Source organism: Cololabis saira, chromosome 1 (assembly GCF_033807715.1).
Source record: "Cololabis saira isolate AMF1-May2022 chromosome 1, fColSai1.1, whole genome shotgun sequence".
NCBI classification, from domain to species: domain Eukaryota; kingdom Metazoa; phylum Chordata; class Actinopteri; order Beloniformes; family Belonidae; genus Cololabis; species Cololabis saira.
The window spans coordinates 19,481,916-19,494,398 of NC_084587.1; the positions used below are offsets into that span (position 1 = coordinate 19,481,916).

At 40.7% G+C, this 12,483-nt stretch overlaps 1 protein-coding gene across 2 annotated transcripts in view; it reads right to left on the reverse strand.

The window, feature by feature from the left end:
* fbxo41 (F-box protein 41) overlaps positions 1–11,391 on the reverse strand; it is a 72,777-nt gene extending 61,386 nt beyond the window's left edge. Inside the window, exon 1 of one of the 2 annotated variants that reach the window (XM_061717158.1) lies at positions 11,316–11,391. The gene's annotated coding sequence lies outside the window, so the exon portion shown is untranslated. The remainder of the gene's footprint in view (positions 1–11,315) is intronic. The other variant, XM_061717167.1, reaches the window with a different exon arrangement.
* Positions 11,392–12,483: the final 1,092 nt, after the last annotated feature.

Below are 12,483 nucleotides of genomic sequence, written 5' to 3' on the forward strand. Positions count from 1 at the left end.
CTTGGGCCCAGAAAACGACACTCTTTCCCAAGTCTGGTTTATATGCTGTTAACATGCATTTGTGCAGGTATAGCGTTGACTGACAATGGGCTTTTAAAGTATTTCTTCATGAATCTCAGTCAGAGATTCAATAAAGAAATGCCCAGAAATCTATCAATTTCAATGTATTAACATTAATATAATTCTAAAAGTGTTGAACACAGAGCTCACCAGTGATGAATCCCTCTCAATCTTAACTTTTGAAAAAAATGCAGTTCAATGTAAGATGTTCAGCCACAGGGGTGGTCTTCTATCCTTCTTTCTTTCTTCCTTCCGTTGTTTTTAGTGTTTGAATTATATAATATGTATTTTATAATATAATATAATATTTTGGAATATCTTATCAGCACTTGGGGTTAAAATGGCCTCATGATATTAATGAGAACTAACAAGAAAATATCTGTTTCAGCATCTAATATGTCTATTATTTGTAATATATCTCATATAATAATATAATATAATATATCTCATATATTATATATATATATATATATATATATATATATATATATATATATATATATATATATATATATATATATAAAAAACTTGCAAGTTATAAAAAATGTTATGTACATTTTTTTACATTTGGCAAAGACTCCCAGTTTTTTTGGAAATCTGACTTCACTAATAAGAGTAGGTCAAAAGAAATACCTTATAAGACTATAAAGAATCCCAATTAAATTTCAGCGGCCACACTGATCAATACACGGCTTAAAATGTTGCTACCATCTTCTGTAATGTCTGGTTTCAATCAAGTTGCTATAGGTTTGTTTAGGAGTGTGGACAGACTAAGAGCCTTGCCTTCTGGCTCACCTCTCTCCATCTCAACACACCAGTACATTACTGCGGATGCTGTACCAGGTCACCTGTCAATCTTCTGCTCCATTTCCCCCCCCCCCCTCTCGTGAACAAGACTCCAATATACTTTAAACCCTCCATGTGAGGTAGCACCTCAGTCTCTACACACCCTCCTTTTCCAACTGAGATCCATGCCCTCAGGCTTGGAGGGGCTGAATTTTGCTCATGTCTCTTAACACTCCGCTACAAACTGCTCCAGGGGGAGCTGGAGATTGTAGCTCAGTGATGCCAACACAACCACATCATCTGCAAAAGGCAGAAAAGGAATTACAAGGGCACCAGACCGGATCCTCTCAGCTCTTTGGCTGCACTGACAAACTTTGTCCATAAAAGTTATGAATGGAATATGTGACAAAGAGCGCCGATGGAGTCCAACTCCCATCAGGAACTAACAGGATACACTGTTGCCAACACAGACCCAAGTCTGGCTTCATTTGTAGAGAAACTGGAAGGCCTGCAATACACCATGCTCCCAAAGGACCCCCCACAGAATACCACAAAGGACACGATTGAATGCCTTCTCCAGTTCCACACAGCAATCTGGACAAGTTTTGCCCCTTTCTTCTTCTTCAGCCACTGTAAGTGGGAGTCGTCTGTACTGTAACTGGAACATTCATAAGAAAAGGATCCACCACTGGCTCGGATGTCTTACATTACAGATGTTACTGAGGTGTGTCAAGCAAAATGGTGCTAAAACGTCATCTTAGGGAGCTCAGTGTGGATCTCATCCATCTTGAAGCCCTCACAGTCACAGGGGAGTTTTTATACTTTGGTGATTTTAGCTACGGGAATGCGGGAGGCTTAGAGGCAAATCACTTGAATGGCCTAAATTATTTTTAATAATTTGGCTTCTAATTTCAGACAAAATTGGAATTTCCCCTGTATGTGATCATCTCAATAACACTGTATTTGACATGTAGCTAAGCTGAATGCTGATTCTTTGGCATATGGTCAAACAGACGAGAACCTTAAGGTCATTTTTGATCAGGATTTGTTCTTAAATTCACACTCAACAACGGGTTTCTAAAAAATGCCACTGTCACAGCGTGATGCAGGAAGGCTAGTTGATGTTTGATTCAAGTGTTATTTGATTAAATATGAATTTCATGGATCAATCTACACATTCTTTTTGCTGCTGTCCAAATACAGTATTGATCCAGATGGCTGTTTACAGTAGGGTGTACATAGATCAATAACACATGTCAGGAGGATGTTGTTAAGCACACCAAGAGGTCCTCACTAGGGCTGGGGATCGATTTAAATATCAAGAATCCATTCGATTCCGATTCTTAAGATTCAGAATCGATTATCACGCTTTGATTCGATCCAATTCGATTCGATCCGATCCGATATTGATTTGGGTTACTGTTAATAAAACTGTTTTTTCAGCTGTTGCATGAATTATATGACTGTCTAGTTATGCAACATATTAATACTAGTATTACTAATGATGCTGTAAGGACCAATCAGCTCCCAGAATGCTGATATAACTGCTTTCAGAAACATTGTGGGGCAGAATTACCAAACAGATCCAGGGCAGCAAACAGAGGACGAAAGAAATCGCTTTTATTTTTTCCCCATTTATGAGAATTTGGTTTTTAACATTTATGCAAATGTAACCCCAAGACAGTATATAAAGCAAAGAAATATAGACAATGTATGCAGTTATAACTGAAAACTTTAATGTTTTCATACCTTTAAACATATTTAAAGGCAAAAACATGGCACCAGTTATTCTCGTGTCCAACAAAATATTCCTTTTTTGGGCATAAACAAAAAAATACCAAAAGTTTTAATGTAATGATGAAATGTTTTTTTTTTTTTTTTTTAAATCGATCTTTAGACATATGAATCGATTTTGAGGAATTCATAGGAGAATCGATTTAAAATTGGAGAATCGATCTTTTCAACACAGGCCTAGTCCTCACTGTGGCCACATGTGTGTGAGGGAACATGTATGTTGTGCAAAAGGTGTTTATTCAGCTATTTCATTATAAAACAGCAAAGAATATAGAAGGGAACTGGATGAAAAGAGACTTGTTAGTGAGAAAACTGCTTGATCTGTCATTGTCCTCATCGATAGCTGCTCTAACAGACATCGAACCGAAGGTCCCCAACCTTTTCTCCTTTAAATACCGCTGTCCTACTTGTATTTACAAAAGTATCGGGCCCTCTTTCCCAATGCCAAGCTCACATGGATGCTCTTACACACATGCACAGTGAATGATCTTCAATTTTTCTTATTTGCATGTGTTTCTCAAACAATCAGTCCCTGTTTCAACATAAAGGCTAATGGCTATATTGAGCCTACATACATCAGGCCACAAATGAGATGTCAAGTCTCGTGTTTGAGACAATCATTTACTTGCTTCTGCTCTTATTGATACTTCAGTGCTTAATATCGTCTCTGACTAGGCCTGGGAAATAAGTTATTTACCGTTAAATTCACTGCGATGACCGACGTCAATTTTCCCATGTCGGTAAACTCTGTGTTTTGATTTACTGTGTGCTGATGGGCTGTTTTCATTCCCCTTTAAGACAGTGTACAGCGTGTGTGTAATCACGTGGCTCCATCCATCCAGTCCGAACGAGAAAAGGAACCTAAGAAAATGTTTGATGGTTCACACGAAGAAGCGGCTGATATAACATCAGACGAAATAACAGGGCTCTAAAGTCTCATGTATTGAGCGTGAAACTCACGCATTTCAACAAATTCACACGCTCTCACGCCACACAGTAATTCCAACAGCACATCTTACAAACGAGTCACGGTAAGCTACTGCACGCTGAGCACTCAGCTCTGAGAAGCTGTCTGTTACTACTACTACTGTCATTTAGCAGACACTTTTATCCAAAGCAACTTACATCTGAGACACACACACCATGGAGCAATTAGGGCTATGGCCTTGCTCAAGGGCCCAAGGTGGTTCGCCTTGGTTGCTATTCCAGGGCTTGAACCTGGGTCCTCCAAACCCAAGCCCACCTCTGTAGCCACTGTAGCTGTTGAAAGAGCCATATAGGACCAAAAACGCAAAAAAATAAATATGTCTGGAGCCGCAAAAAATGAAAAGTCTTTTATAGAATGAAGGCAACACATGTGCATGTATCTAGTTATAACTGGGGGAAGATTTTTTTTTTTTCATTATGCACTTCGAGATGTTGAGAAAAAAGTCAAAATGTCGAGATTAATGTTGAAGTACAATCTCGAGAAAAAAATCGAAATGTTGAGAAAAAAGTCGAAATGACGAGAAAAAAGTCGAAATGTCGAGAAAAAAGTCGAAATATCGAGATTAATGTTGAAGTACAATCTTGAGAAAAAAGTTGAAATGTTGAGAAAAAAGTCGAAATGTCGAGAAAAAAGTCGAAATGTCGAGAAAAAAGTTGAAATGTTGAGAAAAAAGTTAAAATGATGAGGAAATAGTCAAAATTTCGTGAAAAAAGTCGAAATGTTGAGAAAAAAGTCGAAATGTCGAGAAAAAAGTTGAAATGTTGAGAAAAAAGTCAAAATTTCGTGAAAAAAGTAAAAATGTTGAGAAAAAAATCGACATGTCGAGATTAAAAAGGAAGAAAAAAAAAGGAAAAAAAGAAGAAGAAAAAAGGAAAAAAAGGGAAAAAAAGGTCAAACATTTTTGAAAAAGCTCCAGGGAGCCACTAGGGCGGCGCTAAAGAGCCCCATGTGGCTCTAGAGCTGCGGGTTGCCGACCCCTGCACTAGACCTTACCAACCTAACAGACAATCAGAAAATTAAAAAAAATCTTTTGTTGCCAGGTAAGGTCTGAGTCTCGGCTTACGTTACAACACACAACACATGCATTTATCGTTATCAAGGTAAAACTGCCCAATTTATCGTGATATTGATTTGAGGTCATATTGCCCAGCCCTGTCTCTGACAAGTATGTAGCGCAGAACAGGAGAAACTGCATGTTTGGCCACAATCTGTAACTTCAAGTTGGCTTCAAGAGTTCCCCATCTGTGGGAGATAAATTCATAGGTCCGACAAACACTTCCTGTATTAACTAATCAACATGGGAATCAATTTCCGCTCAAACCACAACCATGTCCATTAAAAGTGGCATGCAAATTAGGCTTCAAAGATGCAGGTGTAGTGCCACCAGACTGTTTCAGTTAAAGAGCATATTGCAGGTTGGAGACCCCTGTGCACCGAACGCTGCGTGCGCCGCGTACCCTACGCCGTAGGCTACGCCGTCGATTTTACGCGGAACCATAAATCTGCCTTTATTCACTACAGCACCCGCCCGTGCTCCTGAAAGAAACTCCGAAAATAACTCCTTAAAAATGGGTGAGTACTTGTAATCTGTCTATGTTTGTACTTTCTAAACAGAAAACAGGCTTATTATCTTCTCTTTTTTCTGATTAAAAGCATCCGAAATAGCCGGGTATTTTTAAAACCGAATACTTCCCCCCCTTCGTTTATCCACATTACATGTTGTTAAAAAAAAAAAAAACCTTCCACACATAACCGAAGATCTGCGTTTTCGACCACTTTCATAAGCATTCCAAACCCGTAGATCATCTGGTCTTCCAGCCTCCGGGCCGCCTCTGCGGCGCAGCTTCCCCGGGATCCGCGCCTCCTCCTCGGGTAACGAGCTGGAGTTTCCCCGTGTCCGCCGCGGAGCTGCCGCGTTATCGACGCAGCCCTGCTGCAGCCCTGCTGCAGCCCTGCTGCAGCCCTGCTGCAGCCCTGCTGCGCGTCGCCGCGTACCCTACGGCGTAGGCTCCGCGTCGGTGTAACGGTGTCAAGAGCAGAGACCATTTATTTAATAAATAGCTTGGAGTACAGATGGTGGATCATCTTTAGTTCTGGGTCGCACGTTAGACGTCAGACTCAGAGCAGATTTGTTGTTGTTTTGGAGCATAATGTGACGTTCGAAAAAGCAAAACTCCGGTTGTCTCTGTTTACACCAGGTCTACACGCATCTACATAAACGGAGTTTTCAAAAATCTTCCCTTTGCCTGGAGTTTTTTTAAACATTCGTTTATTTGCGTTTTCATGTGGATGACAGGTCCAAACGTAGGAAAATATCTTCGGTTTAGCAGATACCCGGCTACGTGTGTACGGGTCTGGGCAGTCAGATGGGGCAGAGCTGTGGAGACGGCTCCCTGGTGCTACGTCATATGACGCGGTGTTCGAAAAAAAAAGCGTTTGTAGGAGCTTGGCTAAAATCAGCCACTTTTTCCTCTGAATAAGTGCCCTTATGTCTTGTAAAACATATTAAATCCTACATTAACTTCTCACATAGTCATTTTCACATAAGGTCAGGTATCATTTTTGAAAAAATTCTAACCTGCAATATGCTCTTTAAGTGAGAATGTGTTCAACTTTGTCCCTTCGTTTGTGTATAAAGATCTTCTTTGCACTGCATACCGTTTGATTCTGAACCTTGCTTCAGTCTCATGGCAGAGCGGACACTTTGTGCTGTATAATTTTACTATCAGACCACCGGGACTGGCTTTGGACCAATCCACATGCTGTGGCTCAATGGATAAAGACTCGCTTTTGGAGCCAGCCCCCAGTGGTCAGTTGAAGAACTGCAATTTTTCTTACCACCGGATTGGCTTCAACCCAGAATTTGGAATGTTTAGCTCTTGAATGAAATCATCGGAGACATCCTGTGGTCTTGAGTCACCCTGTGGTCTTTGAGACACCCTGTGGTCTTTGAGACACCCTGTGGTCTTGAATCACCCTGTGGTCTTCGACACAGCTGCTCTCTTAGAGGGGGAAGGGCAGGGACTCCAGGTTGGGAAGCACCACTGCATATTCTACCATACACTACCCTGTCTAACGTGGATAAGATACTGTACTTTCTAAGTTTATCATATCCTCTTTAAAGAACCAAGGCAGAAGAAAAATGCACTGACGTAACGACTAAATTAAAACTTCTACAATGTAATAACGCAAAAAAGAAAAACCTGAAAACAATCAAGCCTGGATAAAGGTAGCAGGGTTGCAACAGGGTTGTAGGAGGTGAGACGGTGATCTGACAAACAGGATACACACAAAAGGTGTAATAATACATGCAAGTGAGACTAATCAGCAAACTATGACCTGGTCTGAATCTAGATAAGGATGGAAAACTAAACATAATGCAGAAAGAAAGTGGGTTGGACAATATAAAACAGAGGATAATGCAAACCGAGGTGTTTAGAAAAATGATAAAATAAAAAGGGGAGGAAAAATAAACAAAAAAAGAAGAAAACAAACAGCATAAAAAAAACAAGATTAAACCAATAAAAGATATCATCAGAACCCACACACTGTAAACATAAACAAGATTACAGAGGAAGCTACTGTGGAGGACATCTGCAGGAAATGGTGCAGAAAATGGCCTCGGTGACTTGTGGCCACATTTGGCCTGCCTCTGAGGTCCTCTTGCACTTATCAATCCTGATCTTGTGTTTCTATGATATTCATGTGACAACTATAGGTGTGAGGAAACGAGAAACGAATGAAAAGCATCTGTTTCAACAGGACTGACTGGCATTGTCTAACGCCAAATAATAGAGCTTTCACAAATATATTTTCACAAATGTCAGAAAGGTTAAGATGCATCAGGCTTGAATAAAGGACATGATCCCCTCAAGGGTTGGATGAAGATCAGGAAGATGCAGTGATAACAAAACAGCCAGGTCAGCGGTGACATTAGAACAATCTTTTTCAAATTATTATACTTGAAGAGAATGTTGAGATTGGGTCTTAATTAATAATACACCACTATAAATTTACCTGCCTAGCATTGAAATAATGTACACATTGTGCAAAGGTACAGAAACTGATGGCTCCAGGACCTGAGTGGAAATACTTAGTGTTTTACTCTTGTCAACAACTTGCCTGCCTGTGGCCTTACAGTAAATGTTAATCTGGTTTTAATGACTAATATTGTTGCACCAGATATTGGGACCATGTGACCACTTGTGGGACAGCAGGGAGGGCAGTGGAAGGGTTGGGATCATGAGTGTAAACAGAGTTTATATAAAAGTATTCACCTCTGTTGGCATTTTATCTACTTTGCAGCAATACAACCTGGAATTTAAACAGATTAGCGGATTTAAATGGGACAGAAATGGTGATGCTAAATGAAGGAAAGTAGGCTAATTAAAAAAAAAGAAGAAAAAAGTCCATCTGTTTCCAGAGTCCAATAAAGTCCATCTGTTTGCAGGCTAAATTTTGGATAAATAAAATCCAACTAAAAAAACAACAACTTTGGGACAAATCCCCAGAGAGGAGCATGAAATCCATTATAGAAAGAATATGCCAACATAGCAACCCTGTCAAGAATGGGTCGCCCACCAAAAGTCACTGACCGGGCAAAGAATGTATTAATCAGATATGCAACAATGAGACCAAAGACACCCAGCAGGTGAGCTCCACAGCACGGACTGAAGTACCTGTGGGATTGGTAGAAGCCACACAATCCATCAGGCTGGACTTCAGGGGTGGAGCCATTGCTCACAGCAAAATAAATGAAGTGATTAAAAATAAGACAACACAAATTAGCATTGTTAAGCTCACATCCCCACAAGTAAGTACGGTGGTGGCAGCATCATAGTATGGGGATGTTTTCATCAGCAGAGACTGGGGAAATTGGTGAGAAGTGAGGGAACGATGGATCCTGCTAACAAAATTCTTGATGAAAACTTGCTTTGGTTTACCAAAGATTTGAGACAGACGGGGATTCATCTGCTGGCCTCGCTTCAGGGTCAAGTAATTTGAATCAAACCATTAAAATGCAATAGTATGGTCCAGTCAAAACCAGGATGTCAAATCCATTTGAGAAACTGTCATCTCACTCAAAGACTGCTGTCCACCAGGACCTGGAGTAGTGTACCTTGAAGAAATATAGCTATAATGACATGCTGGTGTGCATGCTGCAAAATGTGGCTCTGCAAAGTACTGTCCTCGCTTTGTTTTTTTCTTCTTGTTGTTGTTTTTCTGTGTTTTTCATGATGAGGGTGGAAGTGGTGAATGGTTATGCGTTCACATGGTTTCATCCCTGCCTTCTTTGCTTCACAATTTAACCAAAAAAAAGATGTTCAAAGTTGTAGGCTGCTTCATGTACAATCACTGAGAAACCATCTATTTGTGGTGACATTTGCTAAAAACTGCAGGTATACTGTCATGTAATCTTTCCTGGACCAGTGGCTGAAACTACCTGACAGGGGGGTCTGCACACAGGCATGTTTGTTGTAAACAGCTGCAGGGCACACAGAACACTGTCATGGATGAGAGAGCAGTTGAGAAGATAACAGCTCAGCTTCCTTTTAACAGCTGAATTTGATTTCTGACCATAAGCAGACATTTTGTGTCATCCCTTCCCTTTTGCAGCATGACTGCTCCAACTTATGAGAAGACCGGTTTCCACATATGGATCACCATAACGCTAATAGTCCATGGGCCAGAGCCCAGGATTTCACTTGTCAGTACCACTCAAGGTGACTAAACTTACTTATGATTTTTGAAAAGATGCATGTCTATAGATGATATTTTGGTATGATAACCCTTCCTGAGTGGCAGCTGTATCATAGTTATCAGCTCATGAAGTCACCCACCCCCCTTTCAGAAAATTACATTTTAGATGCTGGTGCATGTCCTGGTTTAGACTCATGTACAGGATATCCGTCAATGTTTCACAATATTGTCTTTGGTATCATTTTAAAGGGGGCCTTTTAAGCATTCATTCAAGCTAAGATACAAAAACTGGAAGACTCACAGGACCATAAGGAATCAGGGAATGTATAATATACGCACACATCTTAGCTTGAATGAATGGTATCATTTTAAAGGGGACCTTTTAAGCAAAGACAATATTGTGAAACATTGACAGATATCCTGTACATGAGTCTAAACCAGGATATGCAGCAGCATCCTAAATGTAATTTTCTGAAGGGGGTGGCTAACTATGATACAGCCAGTACTCGAGTTGTAAAAAAAAAATCAGGGGGGATGGTGGATTTTATCATATGGGGACAGATCATTTGTGCTGATTAAAGTAAAAAAGTAAAAAAAGAGTAAAAAAATCTTATTACACTTAAAACAAGACTCGTCACTGGAAAAAACAACAATTTTCACCTGTTTCAAGTAGATTTTCACTTGAAATAAGTAGAATGGAACAAGCCAATGCCAATGGAACAAGATTTTTTTGCTTGTAATGAGAAGATAAATCTTGTCCCACTGGCAGATTTTTCTACTTATTTAAAGTGAAAATTTACTTGAAACAAGTGAAAATTGTCAAAAAGGTTATTTTTCTGGTGATGACTCTAAATGTTGAAATAGCAGTAAAACCCCATTCATTGATGAAATGACATAATGAATGGAAAGGGGAGGTGGCAGTTTTACAGGGGGGATGATTTTGACCGTTTTTATTTCTTGGGGGATGCCATCCCCCCTCATCCCCCCTCAACTCGAGTACTGGATACAGCTGCCACTCAGGAAGGGTTATCATACCAAAATATCATCTACAGACAGACATTTTCAAAAATGATAAGCAAGTTTTGTCACCTTGAGTGGTACTGATACCTGGCCTGGCCCATGGACTATACGGGTCAGTGATTCTGGATGGAAGCACTGCAGCCATGTGGCAGTTTCTCCAACTCCAGCAGCCTTGCTGCTTGTCACTTCAGCATTGTGCTTCCTCAAGAGTACAGTCTGGGACAGTGTGAATATTACAATGAATTTTTTGGTGGTGCTGTGTGTGCTCCCTCCTCCTCCTTCTATTACTGCTCAAAAGGGACAAACGTCTACTCTGCATGGAAACCTTACTTCTGCAAGAACATCAGCGTGCATTCACGCACTACACCGACCAAGTTCAAGCTGCGTGCGCATTCTGTCACCAACAGATCCAACTTCAACGCAATACACATCTTCATAATACAGTAAGAAGTCATGCAGGCCAAGCCGGCCGATCACAGTTTGAAAACCCGACGACTGACAGCCGCCCATCCATCCACCCGTGCGGCAGTGTAAACACCGGCCCTGAAAATAATCGATCCTAATATCTGCACTGCACATGGATGAGCCGCAAGCCGCGTCTCATGTGGGTGTGGACGAGCCGCATCCGTGAGGACAAACCGCACAAACAGGCCGGGACTGGGACCGATCCACGCGGATAACCCGTGGCAGCAGCCGTGCCCTTCCCGTGGGGGAAGAAGGGGTTGACAAATCTGGCGTGTACCCGATTTTTCTCCGGTTTTCCCAGCCGGCTCCGGCTCCTCATCGCTAGGACTAGGACTCCCGACGTCTCCGCGCAGAAACCCATTGAACGGCAGCAGCAGCAGCAGCAAAGGCGTCATTGAAGCGACAGTTGTTAAAACATGCACGGCTAATACACGCACGAATGAGGTCGGAGGAAGGGATTTTTTTTTTTTTGCAAAAGGGAAGAAATGTGCGTGCCACTCACCTCGCAATCTTCTTCCCATTTTTTTCCCACTCCAATCAAGGACCTGCTCCAGCCTTCCGTGACGTCACGCAGCCCGTTTCTGCAGCAGAGAGCGGCGGCCTGCAGAGGAGGAGGAGAGGAGATGACAGGGGCAAAGCACATTCTTTACAAAAAAGAAGAAAAAAAAGGAGTTAAGGAATTCAAAAAAGGCTGTTGAACAGGGATATAATGTACACCACAGAACAAGACACAAAAAAAATATAATTAGATACAAAGAAGATGCAAAACACAGAATCATGCAAGACTTTCAAAATAACCACAACACGGCACAGAAATGCGACAAACAAACAAAATATGTTAGACACTGCATATCATAGTGCACTGAGATTTGTTACAAAGTGTAAACCTATAACCCATCATTGCATTCTGTACTCCAAGGCTGGCTTACCTTCACTGACATGGCAGAGCCTTAGTCATTGGTACTTGTTTATACAAAGCTATATTAGGTAAACTTCCATTTTACATTTGTTCACTGATCAATTTGAAAGCCATCAGTAGTTATAGCCTGAGATCAAATGATGCTATCCTGCTGTCCATATCAAGTGCAAGGACCAATCTAGGGAAGAAAGCCTTCAGCTGTTCTGCCCCACTTGCTTGGAATAGTCTCCAAAAAGACCTGAAGCTAAACACATTAGTGTCATTGTCTGATTTTAAAGCTCTTACAAATGCATTTTTAAATGACTCTATTGGTACTTGTCACTGTCCTTTAGTATTGTAACTTATTTACTGGCACTGTTTTGTGATTTATTTTGCATTGTCCTTCTATTTCTGTTGTTGTTGATTTGTTGTTTTGTCTGTAACTTTTAAAGCTGCCATTTTTGGCCAGGTCTCCCTTGAAAAATAGATCCTCGATCTCAACCTGGTAAAAAAAAAAAAAAGCCCAAAATTAATTTATATTTTTTCCAAAACATACCAGAGATGCATATTCAAATGCAAAAATACTTTATCAGATACACATAATATACACAGATAGATATATAAATAGGGGGATTACAATGTAAAAGTACATTGTACAGAGTGAAATGGGGAGTTCACACCCTGAAGATGCATCACTGTAAACGGGCTAGATTTGCAAATAAAAAATCAATTTGAAGATTGTGATTGTGATCCAGCAACATGAACCTCGCTG